Source organism: Hyaena hyaena, unplaced genomic scaffold (genome assembly GCF_003009895.1).
Source record: "Hyaena hyaena isolate Hyena2069 unplaced genomic scaffold, ASM300989v1 scaffold_394, whole genome shotgun sequence".
Taxonomy (NCBI): Eukaryota; Metazoa; Chordata; class Mammalia; order Carnivora; family Hyaenidae; genus Hyaena; species Hyaena hyaena.
In genome coordinates, this window is record NW_024081026.1 from 525,345 (window position 1) to 541,728 (window position 16,384).

Below are 16,384 nucleotides of genomic sequence, written 5' to 3' on the forward strand. Positions count from 1 at the left end.
GATCCATTGTCTTTTAACATTCAAATTCAATCATAGAATCCCACCGCTGAGTGAGTGAGTGAATGAATGACCTTCAGTTAATCTTAGAATTAACTCAGGACCCAAAGGGCCTCAAACCACAGCCTTAAACACCTCTCACGTCAGTCTCCATCTCATCCACTAAACTGGTCCTAAAGTAGTTCTTCAAGTGAGTCAAACTGCCTTTATCATCCTCTCACTCTTCCTTCCCCGCTTTTCCAGAGCAGGTTCCTTCTCATCCTCAGCATCTGAACTGGAGTTTTGTCTCCAGAGAAAAACTTCTGCTGACTATTAAGATCCATGCTGAATTCCCCTTTTGTTCTCTATCATTGTGGTATCCTACTATTTCCTCCTAGTAATTGTTACATTTTACAATATATCTGTATTAATGTGTTTATTATCTTTCTCCACCATCAAAGTATGACCTCCATGAGATAGAAATAACTTTAGTTCTTACAGTGAAAGACGATCAACAAGTATGGAAGGAAACAAGGAAAGGAAGAAGGAAGGGCAGAGAAAAAAAGGGAGAGAGGAAGGAAGAAAGGAAGGAAAGAATGGATGGATGGATGGATGGATGGTGGATGGATAGACAGAACACAAGGAAAGGATGGATGAGCGTGGTCTCACAGGGAAAAGAGAGTAACAAGAATGAGAAATGAAAAAAAGAAAACTTAAGGAGACTTCTAAGTGTGAAGAAATGAGCATGCTTCATTAATTTTACCAATATCTCGGTGACCGTGTGAAATTATTAATAGGCTTTTCCTTTAAAGTACACACAATTCTTATAGTAAATGATAAAAACTGTTAAGTCTTCTGCATAAGCAGTCAAGGTCAGAGTTTAGTTGTTTTCTCTTATCACCAGTCGATTTCATTCAATGAAAAGTATGAGGGCACTCCTAAACTTGGCACGTTCATCACCATGCAAAGAAGCGGATAGGCAAGAGTGCCTGACGTATTCCTCTCAAGCCCATCAAAAATGGAGAAAACAGTCAAGATATATTGTTTTGTAGAACTTAACTAGACCTTCTGCAGACGTTTATCTTCTCATCCATAAAATGAAAGATCAGGGGTAGCAGAAAGTCTCGTTCACATTTATAGTGGTGTTGGCTTGGAGTGCCATGCTGGAATATAAGGACATAGCCTATTACAGTAGGAAAGAGGGTGCTGATAATCACATTAGCAATGAGCACGGGAATAGTGTAAGGCACCCCTGCCACTGCAGAGCTAATTATTAAAGTTTAAATAAAATTTCCTATTTGAAATCTCTCAGAAAAATTAAACACTAAATACCAGAATGATGTCCTACTATTCAAGTCCTTCCTAACTGCCAAATCTTATTTCTACTGAGTTGGTGCTATCATCTTCCCACACAATGGACACCATATAATAATGTAATTTTTATTATACAGATTTCAGTTATTTTGCCCCAAGTCTTCTTTTTCAGGTTCTCACGAACATGACTGGAACAAGTGTGGCCTTATTTACTTTTTCTTCCTAAGCATGTAGCACAGCAGGAGGCTGTTTAAAACAGACCACTTAGTTTACTCATTCAAAGAAGGACCCATCACACACCCATTGAGCAAAGCATGGAACAGATGTTGCACTGTCTCTTTTCCTTGAGCACAGGCTCCAGAGAACAGCAAGAGCTTTGCAAAGAGAGAGGTGGGTGAGAAATGCACATTTCTGAATCCTTCCTACTCTTATTTTTACAAAACCCCTCAATTTTCTTGAAGGAACTATGAATTCATGAAGAAGATTTAGAATTACAAGTAAAAACAAACAAGACCACTCACTTAAGATTTCAGATGGTCTTTAGCCTATTCCTTTACACAGACAGATATGAAACAGATATGAAACAGACAGAACAGATATGAAACATCTCACACCCTTCCTGAGCATGGTTGAACTGAGACTCTCCAATTTCTAGCATCTACACTCTTGCTCAGTTTCCCTTTGCCTTCGGTTATTGGTTATTCCACAGATGCTGCTGCTGTGTCAAGGCCTTGACACTGGTAGGAGTATGTCTTTCCCTCTCTTGCAACTTCTTTCTTCAAAGCCTAGAAAGATTCAAGTCCCTTATGATGATTCTCCTACATGGCTCATGTGGCTCTATGTGTGATTAACTCTGCAGGTGCTCCCTGGATCCATTAAGGAACAAATACACAAACAAACAAACAAAAAAACCCATCTCAACCAAAAAAGATTACCTTAATTATAGAGATACTCTTCCTGTGGATCCTGTTAAAAGTTATTATCTTGCTTTATTTCCTCAAGATATTAACTGGATGCTAGTCACTTTAGCATTGTGCATATTAATGTCTTACATTCTTGGTTTCCAGGGTTTTCCTATATTATAGAATTTCAGAAAATTAAGGCAGCCCAGGCACCTTCCTCTGACAGGTGGGCATAGCAAGGTCCTTGGAATCTGTGTGACTGGCCCATGGTCACTCAGCCACCATGTGACAGAGCAGAGGAAGAGTAATGCCAAGACTCCAGGGCCCCCAAATTCTGTTTCCCATATGTTTCTCTTACATCTTTGTGCCCTTCCTGGTTTTCTCTGGCCAGTAAAGGCCTGTGACTCACTGGGCTCCTTCTGTCGCCCCAGCAGAGCCTCTGGTCTGCCTCTCTCCTGGACAAGTCCCAGTAAGGATGTCACAGAAATCCAGACGAGGATGAAATCATCATCTTCCTCTATTATTTCTCTAAATTGCTTTTTTCCTACCCATGACTAGGCAGTATTTTCTCACAGCTGGGGATGAACAAATTCAAAAAGATGTTCTCAAATACACAGTTTCCAAGACAGAGGCCACTAAGTTTTGAAAATATAAAATGAGCATTTTTGAGTGATTGCACAGCTCATAAAAATGTCTCTGGTTAGAACCTCGTCAGCAATGATTCACTCTGTGTGAGGGTCCCCTGTGGAGACTTCAGTTGCCTCACATTAGAGTGTTGAGGCCTATTTTTCCTGCTGAGATAGAATAAATGACTAGGAGGCATTAACTGATGGAGGTCACAAGAGTCCTATCCAGGGGAGGGAGGAGTATTTTTTTTTTAAAGATGCCCTTGTGGTTGGAAGAACATAGTGAACTTGAAGACTGTAGTATTTCTCCTTCTCCTTTAGAATAAGTGTCCTTTGGCCCACAGGCATAAACTTTCCAAAGTAAAACTTCAGGGTCAAAACTGTGACTATGACAACAAGCAAATGTCCCTGATGAAGAGGAAAATACAGTTTATTATAGTTCAAGGATGTGTGTCTCCATGTCCAAGACGTCTTCAAGATAAAGTCTGACTTTATTTTAGTGTTTTGTTTTATTTTACTTTTATCTTAGAGAGAGAGAGAGAGAGAGAGAGAGAGAGAGAGAGAGAGAGAATCCTAAGTAAGCTTGACGTTCAGCCCAGAGCCCATCATGGTGCTCAATTCCATGACCCTGGGATCATGACCTGAGTTGAAATCAAGAGTCAGACGCTCAACCAACTGAGCAACTAGGAGCCCCATCAAGATGAAGCCTGATTAAATGAGATCATGCACAGTGCTTGAACATCGTAGATACTCAATATATGATTTTTAAATTTGCATCTGCAGCTACTGTTTAGGTACTTTTAGTCTCAGCTACTTTTTAAAAACATTTTCAGTTGTAAAACTGCATTGTAGTTAAGACCACAGAAATGTAGGATCAAACAAGCTTCCCTGCTCATTTCCAGGCCAAATGGGGTGTTTTCTTCTTCTCCCACCAGTGTAGGTCCTGAAGTTCTTCAAGGAGTTATGTTCTTAAATTTTTGTTTGTAGTTTCCAGGGCCGCATGTTTCAGAGGTCTGAAATTGGCCCTGAAATTTACAGTCCATGGAATAATGACACAGGTGATTGGCAAAAAATACCTGGAGTAATACTGTGGAGCTACAATTTATGGGTGTGTTTGGGATGTGTGTGGGTGCCTCCGCATGGCTTGTAAAGGACAATGGCTGTCACTGCTCTTAGGACACAGGAAAAGTCAGGACAAGGGAACCATTTTTTCACAGGGGCCAAATCTTCCTTTTTCAATCCATTAAAATACAGTCATCCAAAGTCACTCTTCTTCCCTGCCCTGCTCCTCCCTAACTGCTGTCCAGTAAGGGGCAAGGGAACTAAGATGTCTGGACCCCTACAATATGTCCCATACTTTATAGCACTAGATGCTGGAAGCTACAACAGTTCTCTGGTGTTGATACTATTATGCTCCTCTTCATAGACAAACAAACTCAGGGGGGTTAAATGTAATTTGACCAAGGTGACATGGCCAAGGGAAAGACCTGGACTCAAACCCAAGATCTCAGGCTCAAAGTCACCATCTGCCTCTTGCAGGGACAGTTCATCAGTTTCTAGGGAAAATAATTTTTCTTTTGCAAATACCATGGAAAGGGTCCCTATTTATTTCTGTTACGTGGCTAATGCCCTTTTCTCCTTCACACCTTCTAACCCTTCCAGCTCCCCGCTTGCCCTCATCAGCTCATTCCATCCTATGACCCACTCCCTTTTCAATGCTCTACCCCAGTCTTATAGGACTGTGTGCCCCAGATTCTGTTATTCTCAAAGAGTGAATAACTAAGTTGACCTAAACCCATCTAATCTGAGTTAATTGCTGAGAAATTCACAGTCATTTTTTTCCTTTGGGAAAACCTTCATATTTATCTTTAGACTGAAATGTATATAATCTCCCAGTATTTATGATCATTTTTGGTTACTGACATTAACTAGAGGCAGGTTATCTACCTGGTCTTATTCGTACAATTCTACTTTATATTACTAAGTTATTCCTGGTTAAACATTAGTACCAATTCTAGATCACTGAACCATAAGTCCTAAACTTATGAGGCTTAATGGAAATCTCTAGATTTATTATCATTTTTTATGTATTTATTTTAAGAGAGAGAAAGAGGATGTGCACATGAGTAGCGGAGGGGCAGAGAGAGAAAAGCAGGGAGAATCCCAAATAGGCTCCATGCTCTCAGTGCAGAGCCCCTCATGGGGCCTGATCTCACCAACTGTGAGATCATGACCTGAACTGAAATCAAGAGTTGAACACTTAGCCAACTAAGGCACCCAGGTGCCCTGGAAATCTCTGAAATCTCTAGAATAAAAAATGATGTCCCTAACAAGTAAATAATTGAAATTTTTAAATTTTAATGTGATATAAAAAAATCTCTAATGTGATATATTTCCACTTAAGATATTTATAAGTATAAAGATAGTGCTGGCCTGAGGCAAAAATCTATGAGGGTTTTGCTTCAGTCATTTTTCTCCAAATTCTGATACAGCAGAAACAGCTTAAGTGGATAGACCTGGATTTCTATTCCAGCACTGCCTCCTTCTACATGAGTAACCTAGGGTAAGTTAATTAACATCACCCAAGCTCAGTTCCCTTATCTATGAAATGGGGTTAATAATATTTAGCTAGTAGAGGATTAAATGAAGCTAGATATTTACAGTATTTGGTACATATTAAGTGTTCAGGAATTGGTGGGTTTATTACCACCTTTTTCAGCATTCCTAGGAAAGTCATTCATATCATAGCCTCAGATTTACACTGTTTATGTCTCTAGGGCATACACACACACGCACACGCACACGCATACACATTTTAAAAAGACTTTGTCTGAAAACTTCTGCTTCTAGCCATGAAGAAGTAACAGTGACAGAACTTATTCTCCTGCCTTATGCAACTTAAAAGTCAGACAAAACATATGAAATGACAGTTTTTGGGCACTGGACAACATCAAGTACAAAACAGTGATTATTGAGAGAAGGGAGACAGGTGCAGTAAAAGCTATGATTGTCCCTGTCTACTGTCTAGGAAGTTTCCAGGATTTAACTCAAGGATGAGAAACTCAAACAGAGTCAGAGGTATACCTTAGTTTCAGTGTTTGCGAGGCCAAAGCAGCTGGAAATTATAGGGAAGAGCATTGCAGGGAAAGGCCCTAACCAGAAAGATAGCTCTGAAAATCTTCAGAATGTTCCCTTCAGGTCTTTGGCTCAGTATTGATCAGGTGTGTGAAAGAAGTTCCAAGGCCGAGGCAAAAACTATGGGAAAGGAGCAGGTAGAAATGATTGTGAAGCTCACAAGAGCGCTGAGAACAGATCAAGTTTCCAGTACCAGAGAGGATAAATCTTATAAGATACCAGAGTAGTGTTTCTAGAAGTATCTTGCCTCAGAAGTGGCATTAATTATCGTTAGTCTATCTAAAGGCTGCTCTGGACCCACCTACTCAGGCTAAAAAGCAAGCCTTGAAAGGATTAAACTATTTCTAAGGAACTTAATGGCATCTCAGAACAAATCTCAAAAATATTTAAAGAATACAAAGCTGAAAGATATGGTTCTTGCCCATATAAAGGTATAGCCTATCAAAGTCTATTAGATAAATGACAGTCTAATTATATAAGTGCACACTGTAATATATCTACCACTCAGCAACATGGTATGCAACACACAGTAAGTGATAAGGCTCAGAAAAATGAAAGGAAACAAGATATAAATGAGAAGTCACTACACAACATTCCATATTTACAAATAAAAGAGTTTGACATTAACTGAAAACAAAAATACAATATATGGTAATGTGCCTGTACGTGTGAATGAGTGTGCACGCTGGTTAGGAGCGTACAAATTAATTTTAATACAGGAATTTAACTGTTTGATTTATCTTCCTGATTCCAGCTGCATTAGAATGCCTGCTGTGGGGGCAGGATACAATCCGTCCTCCATTATGGAATGCAAATATTCCCCTTTAGCTCACGTTGCTGCTAAAGATACAAAAGCTTCTCTATTCTAGGGGAGGAAAAGGAAACCAAGAAAATTAGGGAATGTGTTTGTGATATATATGCACATATACATGCTGTATATTTGCATGTAATATGCGTATATTTAATATATCTATACATATGTATATACATGCAGTTATTTAAAAATATTTTCTCTAGTTTTAGTCTAGTGAGTAAGAAAGTGACTACTGAAGTTCAAAAGGCTATTTGAGTAAGTTAGGTAGCACATATACCAGGGTACACAGACCAAATAAAGACTAAGCAAATCAAGAGATGGAAACCAGTATAAAATTTTTAAAAATATATTTGTTGTGGCATAAACAGGAAGAACAAAATTACACATCCATAATTCAGAAAAAGTCAATCTACAAAGCAAGTAAATTTATGTGCTTCATTGCATGGAAGAGAAAAATGACTATACTTCAAATGAATATATCATGTTAGGCAAGTGTTTGAAAAGGGTTTTCATTTCCTAACTTCTCTAGTCAACGAAGATAAAGGTTGTTGTTACTTGTGGAGAGTGATTTGAGGACAAGCCTTGATTTGTTTTAAGCAATACCAATTACCTTATATAGCACACAGCACAGGAAGAAGCAAATATTTTTTGGAAACAATTTTCTACAAATTCTCTCATCTCCAGAAATACTGTAGACACACACGTCATGTACCAAGCATCGGGATGAGAGCTCTAGGACGACAGCCATGTTTCCCCTCAGCACTTACAGCACTCGAGGCACCCCTCAATGCCTGACAGGTGGGAGGCGCTCAGGACTCTAGGCCCACGTGTGTCTATCCAGACCATCTACCTCATTCATTTCTTTCTGGACTTCCAGCAGCCTTTTGGATGTACGCCAGAAACCTCTCTTGCCACCCAACTTCATCTCAACTGCCACCTCTTGCCCACAGACCTCCCACTTTCATCTCCCTGCAACAGCTGAGCTCCTATTGCCTCAGACCTTTGCACAGGGCATTTTATACTTTTAGAATTTTCTCAGCTTCCCAGATTCTCCTTTTCTTCCTGTTCTTCCTTCCTGCTACCTGGTAAGCTCTAATTCATCTTTGGGCACGTAGCCTAGATATCACTTCTTTAGAGGAACTTTTCTGAACAGCGTCTAATACCTCCAAGCTAAGTTGGGCTCCCCAGTCCCACTGTGGTTGTAATGAAACAGCCATTTACATCCGCTTCTTTAAAAAATAGGAATGCTCCACAGGACTGTCACCTCTCTTCCAGGTAAACTGCTGCTAGTCTAGAGCCTTGTAAAATATGCTGTACGTTGTGAACTTTCTTTAATACTGTAGGGGAATGAATGAACTTGCCCATGTGCTGTCCTACTGTCCTGGGGAGAAGAGGGTAAAAAACTGTGGAATGTGTAACTGCCAAGAATACATGAAGTCAGGTACGTATATTGTGAAATGTTAAGTCGAGGGCCCTATGTGTTTTCTGACATTTGATAATGAGAAATCTTTCAGCAAGATGGAAAAAAAAAACAAAAGAAGACTCTGAGCATCATCTTTTAGAGAGCCCCGCTACTCTACACCAGACGGTCTGTACCCCCTCAATCATGCCTGTGTCAGGGAGTGCCGCCATTAACCTGCAAATGGACTAGAGAAAGGATGTTTCCCGGTTTGCGTATTATTTTCATCTTAAAAACAAGTATGTGGGATGATTTATCAACAGAAAGACCACCTGAGTGTCACTGTAAACTGATGAGATGGTTTCAGGAATAGACTCTTAGATTATATTTTTAAAATCTCTGACCACTCTAATTCCAAACTTTGGAGCCCACCAATGGATAGGAATCCAGTGGGTCAAGGGAGAGGGGATAGATGAAGCAGATACTTGGAGACTCAGGTGTAGGTCAGTCTGACACCTGCATGAGCAGCTGAGGGCTTATTTATAATTTCACACCAAAAGCATGACTGGGGGAGAAAGGAGTCAATGACCATCCAGGTGCTATGACTGCCAAAGCCACATCCCTGACTCCCCTTCTCTCATGAGTTCTAGACTCTCAGATCTAACTGCTTACCGCATTTCCTTTCCATGGGTTCTTCAAATTCAACACATGCAAAAAGAATCTTGCCATCTTCCCCTACCTTTGCTCTTCCAGCTTTCTCCGTCTCAGCAAATGACCTCACCACTTATATTATTTCCAAAGTAGAATCACTGCTGACGACTCCCCTAACATTCTGAGGACTCAGTCATCAATTTCTATTGTTTCTAGAATTAAATGTCTCATGGGTCCCTTCACTTCTCTCCATCTCCACTTCCATGATTATTATTGTCATTATTACCTCACATCTGAGTAACTGCTACAGTCCTTCATCTGACCTCCCTGCCACCAACCATTCCACACTCCATCCATTGTCTCTAGGACTTACAAAAGTTCTCCATTAAAATGCCACTCTAATCACACCAGTCCCTGCTTACCACTCTTCAGTGACATCCTATAGCACCCTTTATCTGCTAGTGGCAGAACTACTCATCGTGTTGATTTGTATTAGTTTATTTACTCTTCTCTGTTTCTCCCACTAGGTTCTGAAAGGTCTATGTCTCCTATTCCCAGCATTCGGCACAATGTCTGGCTCAATAAATTCCAGTTAAGAGCAATGCTCCAGGAGATGAAAGGATTTAACACAAGCCTCCTCATATCTGGGCATATTAAAGAGGATCAAGGTGTTCCTGGGAGGATTAAACAACTCAAGAAGGAAAGTAGGAAAAATAATCTGAGAAAGTAGAGAGGAATTAAACTGAGTGGAAGTCTCAGTGAATGGAAGAGGGGAAAGAGAAGAAGCTGTAGCCCATCCTGGCCTCTCTATGAGTTTTAAAGTTGATCTCTTCTCAGAGTGGCAGTAACAGAAGCAGCGATAGTGAACTCAGAGCTTTTAACAAAGAAACAGCAAGGTGTGAGCCAAGGGGCAATCAGTGTTCACAGATACTTTTAAGAGGGAAGAAGTCTTTTATTGGCTCTAAAGTAATCCCTGATAAGGCATGTGGCACTGTCTTGTATATAGTCTTTCCATAGCTGACAGGGAAGTGTGATGCCTTTTCAGAACATGTATTTGAAATAAAACAAATGGCATGTCAAGAAATTTGGGGTAAAAGATATATGTCAATCAAAGTCAATAGCAGCTAAGGAGAGACACTCGGATGGGCTTTCTGTTCATAAACTATCCCACAAACTTGTTTTTAAGATGAGAATAATACTCAAGCCAGCGAACATCCTTTCCTTAGTCCCTTCGCAGGTTAATGGTGGCACTCCCTGGCACAGGCATGATTGAGGGGGTACAGACCGCCTGATGCAGAGTAGCGGGGCTCTCTAAAAGATGATGCTCAGAGTCTTCTTTCATTTTCATTTCCCATTGTGTTGAAAGATAATGAAAAAAAAAGAAAAAATGAAAAAAAGAAAAAATGAGAAAAAGAGAAAGATTTTGAGATTAGGAAAGAAAATTTCAAAAGGTTTAGAGAAAAGCAAGGTATAATCTCATGGCCAGAGAATACCCAGGAAAGATGACCTGTTTCCACACAGTCCCGGGCAAGAAACTTAAAAACTAGGGACTCAGCTGCTGCATTTTCAACTCTTCCAACTAATGATTATAACTTTGGAAAAGAAGCTGGGATATATAGGAAGGGAGCAGCTGGTCACACAGATGGTGTCAAAGCTCATGATCTGATATTCTGGAGTTTGGCTGATGACACCCATGGTAGGGGCTCCTGGAAAGTGACAAAATGTAGCATAGAAAACTGGGAAGAAGGCTCTAGGCAAACTCTTGGCCGCAAGAGAATTATTTTGAAACTTGTGATAAGGTAGTAACACCGTTCAGTGAAAACATAAGCAGAACCGGTTGCTAGATCATATATAGGATATCATAAACAGCATAGAAAGATGGGTGATAGTCCCCAACTGATGAGAGAAATCTGGTTTACATGGCTATTCCGGTGTCTCGTGAGATGCCAAGAGATTTTTTTTTAATGTTTATTTATTTTTGAGACAGAGAGACAGGATATGAGCAGTGGAGGGGCAGAGAGAGAGAGGGAGACACAGAATCTAAAGCAGGATCCAGGCTCCAAGCTGTCAGCCCAGAGCCCCAAGCGGGACTTGAATCAACTGCGAGATTATGACCTGAGCCGAAGTAGGATGCTTAACTGCCTGAGCCACCCAGGCACCCCAAGAATTTTTTTTAAAGCTAAATTAATTTTGGGGAAGCCTACATACTAGAAACTACTTTTCAAAACTATACATTGGATATTAGCATAGGAAAGACTTTGAGGAAAGTCACAAACAAAGGAACTACCTGTTTTATTTTATTTTTTAAAAGTTTATTTATTTTGAGAGAGAAAGAGGGGAAGGAGCAGAGACAGGGGAAGGGGCAAAGAGAGAGAATCCCAAGCAGGCTCTGCATGGCCTGCTCAGAGCCCAACGTGGGACTTGAACTCAGGGACTGTGAGATCATGACCTGAGCCAAAACCAAGAGTCTAACACGCAAATGACTGAGCTACCCAGGCACCCTACAACCTACCTGTTTTCACTTTTTAAAAATGTTTATTCATTTTTTTGAGAGAGAGACAGAGTGAGAGAGAGAGAGAGAGAGAGAGAGAGAGAGAGAATGCGAGTGGGGGAGGGGCAAAGAGAGAGAGAGAGAGGGAGACACAAAATCCAAAGAATGCTCCAGGCTCCAAGTTGTCAGCACTCAGCCTGACACAGGGCTCGAACCCACAAACCATGAGATCATGAACTGAGCTGAAGTCTGACGCTTAACTGACTGAGCCACAATCTATGTATTTTAAACCCAGAGTTTGCCCTGGCTGTCAGGCCACATAAATACTTATATGACACCCACTTTTCCTAACAACTGCAGGGCACTGGTGTTCTAACAGATCAGTTTAGAAAACCTGGATCTATAGCAATGCACACAAAGTACTGAAATGCACAAAATTAAAAATTCCATAAAACTAAGCACGAGAAATAAAATAAACATGAAACGATAATATAAGGAGATAAATACTATGCTATGGATAAACCAAGACATTGGCGTATGGGATTTAAGGCTGGAGTAAAACAACATAATGGTATATTTTAGATAAAAGAAACCAGTTCAATGTAACGATCTTAAGCAGCACATGACAAGGAGAAGGTAAGCAGGGAAGTTCATTAGCATGGGGCTGAAATCATGGAGGGAACACGAGGGTGACAGTAGAGGGGAGGAAAACAGAAGAGGTGTTAACTGTGGAAGCCACAATTACCCATCAGAAAGGTGCAGTGTGACGGTGGTAGGTGCTCTGATTTCTTAGGCAATCTTTTTGATTAAATCAGAAGATGTGAAAAACGTATTCCTTTCTTTGCTGATAATTTTAATCTCTCAATAAACAGAAGTACTGGTAGAGAATGGGATTGGGTGTCAATTCAGTTTTAATGAACACGGGAAGAGTCATTGGTCACTTAGAAATATCAGAAACTTTGGGAGAAGGCCAAGTGCTTGTAAAATCCAGCCTCTCCATAATCCTGTCAGAGACATTTTAGAGGAGATTTCTTAGAAGGAAGGCTACACTAAATAATCTTTAAGCCCCTTCTGAGACAGTAAAGACTGCCTCTCACATTCCACAGGCACACTGAAGAATTCCAGAGGCGGCCACACGTGATCCGAGCAAGAAGCAGCCGTCTGGGAATGCCTTGAAGGGAACAAACAGCACTACCCCTGAGGTTCAGTAAAAAGAGCATAAGAGATGTCATATAAATACTCCACGGAGCTAGAAGAACTGAGACAATGTGGTGCTGGAATAAAGATAGATCAGTAGTACAGAACAGGTACTTCAAAAATGGACTAAAATATGCATAAGAAGGGAACATTTTTTTTATATTTTTATTTATTTCTAGGAGAGAGAGAGACGGTGTGAGCAGGGGAGGGTCAGAGAGAGAGGGAGACACAGACTCCGAAATAGGCCCCAGGCTCTGAGCTGGCAGTCAGCACAGAGCCTGACGCAGGGCTCGAACCCACGAACGGCGAGATCACGACCTAAGCGAAAGTCAGACGCTTAACCGACTAAGCCACCCAGGCGCCCCAAGAAGGGAACATTTGAAAAAAGATAAAAAAGATAAAAAGGTAAAAAAGATAAAAGTAAGGCAATGGAGGCACAGAAAACTGGGAATACATATCAACTTCTACTGTGGGACAAGCCTTTCCATATTTAGAAATGGAATAAAGAACTCATAAAGGAAAAGTTAAACATATTTAAAGAAACATATTTGAGAGGCAAAAAATGGAGTAGATAAGTGTTTTTAGGAAATATGCATTCCAAAGATTAAAATGCTTAATAATTAATAACCAAATATAAACCAAAAAAGACTCCCGAAAACCTCCACCAAGAGCTCTGTGTGATAAATGGATATCGTATGAAATCAATCTATTTACTAAAAAGGAAATACTAACAGGAGAGGAGGTAAATAATTTACAAAGGGTGGTTATAAAAGAATTTAGGGCAGAATCATAGTATGCCATCTTTACATATCAAATTAGTAAATAAATATTGAATACATACACATATTTTGGAAATTAATTTCCCAGCATTTAACAAGAAACTTTAAAATGTTCATTTCTTGTGATCTCCTAGTTTTCCACATAGGAGTCTATCCAAGGACCATAATCCTAATTGCTGAAAAGCTCTATGCATGGAAATGGTTCATATAATATTATCTGTTTTAAAAAAATGAGCAAAAAGGAAGAGTTAATATTTAATGAATGCTTTCTACACGTAGATACTCTGTAGTTAATACATGTAAGCTATCAAATTAAAATCGTGCAACAGTCCCATGAACTAGACATAATCATCATTTTGCAGAAAAGGTAAAATACTTCTCTACGTGCTTGAAGAGATTAAGTTCTCCAAACAAACTTGCCCCGTAGGAGCGAAACAATGGAAACAGCCTAAATGTAAACACTAGACTGGTTAAGTAACTTGGAGATTTATTCCAATATAGTTCCCTATAAAACAACAAAATGGAAAAATAATTTAGGATAAGGTGTTAATAAAACTACTTGCATGGAAAAAGTGTGATCAAAATACTTGCATGGAAAAAAGACTGGAAGAAAATAACAGATGGACTAAGTGAATCAAAACAGAACTCGACCCTGAGGTGTCAACAAACGGGGTCAGTGGGGAGCCCCGAGGAACAAAGCCAAGTGCAGTTCACCTGGAGGAATGCAGACATGATGAAGGGACACCCAGGAAGACCCCGAAAGACTCGAAAACAGCGTAAGCAGTCTGGCTAGTACAGGAGACAGAGAATGTAATTCAGGGCAGATACGGTAAATCTTCTATAACGAGCAGGGGCTGTAATTCTTTTCATGGTAAGTTGCTGGGAAAATCATAAATTGGTCATGGTTAAAACGTCAGAAGACTCAAAATCATAAGAAAAAATAATGAATTATTGAGGTTGCGGCTTACTCTGGAAGTTACACAACATTTTCTCAGACAAATGGGAGGTGGAGACAAGAGCAATTTCTGCTAGATAAGTCCTTCAATTAGGTGGTTGGGAAAATTTGCATGGAAAAAATACAAATCTTTACTCTCAAGTTAGTAGATGGAGGTATGTGCCTGGGTAAGCTTTAGGGAAAAGGCGTCTGGGTAAACACATGTTCAGACCACAGAAAATGTCACTTATGCACATATGTACACAGCATGCACCAGACTAATCCTCAACTCAATGTGAATTTCATACTTTGGAGAATTTTATAAAAATCCTAAGAAAACTGTTTTTGTAACTCAGTATTTGGCTTTCTTTTTTCTGTCTCCCACTTGTCGCTGTTTCTGGTCTTCTCTCCTGTTCTTTCTTGTTATATTAAAAAATAAACCACACGTATATGTTTACATATATGTATGTGTCCATGTACGTATATGTATGTACAGGTACACGCACATAAAACTTACTGTAACTAGTTAAGAATTTCCTATCCATGGCCACTATTTTTTTTTTATTGGCTACTATTGAAAAACAGTGAAAACAACAACAAAAACAAACAAATGCTTGGTCAGTTCAGCACAAAATACACAGGTCTGTGGGTGTAGAAACTACTTCTCCAAAGGCTATTGCTTTCTACTTGGTGCATACCACCTGCCCTCATCTGACTTGGTGGGCAAAAGTGAATTATTCCTCTGACATAACAATGGCCATAATGTAATAACTGACTGTCACCTCTCTATTGCAAATTCTGGAAGGGCAGGGACCATGCCTGTTTTATTTATAGCTAGAACCCCCACACCAGGATGGTAACTCAATAAATATTTGTTGAATGAATGAGTGAGTGGGTGAGTGGATACTGCAAGTTTTATGTATCTTTCCAGACAGCTCGAATCCTACTATCCTGAGACTATCTCCTCTTAGAGCCCCAGTGATTCATCCTTCTGGAAATTCCTACATTATTAGCCGGGACTACCACTTCACAACTGATTCTACGTTATTCTAATTGCTGTTTTTTGTTGCTGTGCTTTGCAATTTAGGGAGACATGGTCCTCAAAAACACTTACATATGTGTATATTTACTCTCTTCCCTGAAGTACTTATTCCAGAGCACAGGGAAAATCCTCAATAAAGATGTATTAAATGATGAATTCTTTTATTTATTTATTTTTAAATGTTTTATTTATTTCTAGGAGAGAGAGAGAGAGACAGCGTGAGCAGGGGAGGGTCAGAGAGAGAGGGAGTCACAGACTGAAACAGGCTCCAGGCTCTGAGCTGGCAGCCAGCACAGAGCCCGACGCGGGGCTCGAACCCACGAACCGCGAGATCATNTTACACTTTGCACAATAATGAAAGCCACACTTTTTTTTTTTAATGTTTTATTTATTTCTAGGAGAGAGAGAGAGACACAGCGTGAGCAGGGGAGGGTCAGAGAGAGAGGGAGTCACAGACTGAAACAGGCTCCAGGCTCTGAGCTGGCAGCCAGCACAGAGCCCGACGCGGGGCTCGAACCCACGAACCGCGAGATCATGACCCGAGCGAAAGTCGGACGCTTAACCAACTACGCCACCCGGGCGCCCCAATTCTTTTAAATGGCCTTCTACTTTGGGACATTTCTAGACATTGTCCCTATTGAATGCATTGTATTATTATTCCAAAGAGTGATGGGGAAAATGTGGACTATAGTGTCAGTTGAGTTGAATTTCTAGTTCTGCCACTTCAAGTGCTGGAAAAGCCACCTAAATGCTGGTCCTCTGTTTCCCCGTCTTTGAAATGGGAACGTTAGTAAGTAAACAAACAAACAGACAAACAAACAGCATCTACCTGTCTCAAAAAGACGGATGCAGAATCGAATGGCATAATATATGTGAAAGAGTTTTGCAAATTATAAAGCAAATGTTAGTTTTTCTATTTCACGATTTAAAATATGAAACTGATATTGCAACACTACAGATGATATATGCTACACATGGCTTTTTCTGAGAATAGCTGTTAGGCAGGAGAGCAAGGTGATGAGGAAAAGAATCTCAAGCACAACCTGCCAGACATGCCCCAGTCGTAAACATGCCCCATGTTGACTCTGCTCGAGACTTGCGTGTGGGTAGATTACCGGACACCT

General features: G+C 40.2%; 1 protein-coding gene and 1 long non-coding RNA gene across 15 annotated transcripts in view; one reads left to right on the forward strand and one right to left on the reverse strand.

Annotated features, from left to right (window-relative positions):
• ENOX1 (ecto-NOX disulfide-thiol exchanger 1) overlaps positions 1-16,384 on the reverse strand; it is a 545,438-nt gene that overhangs the window by 188,198 nt on the left and 340,856 nt on the right. The window lies entirely within an intron of this gene.
• Positions 63-9,901, forward strand: LOC120244807. Its single transcript, XR_005531644.1, has 4 exons — positions 63-187; positions 1,518-1,680; positions 8,111-8,208; positions 9,345-9,901. It is a non-coding gene; the product is annotated as an uncharacterized LOC120244807 (long non-coding RNA).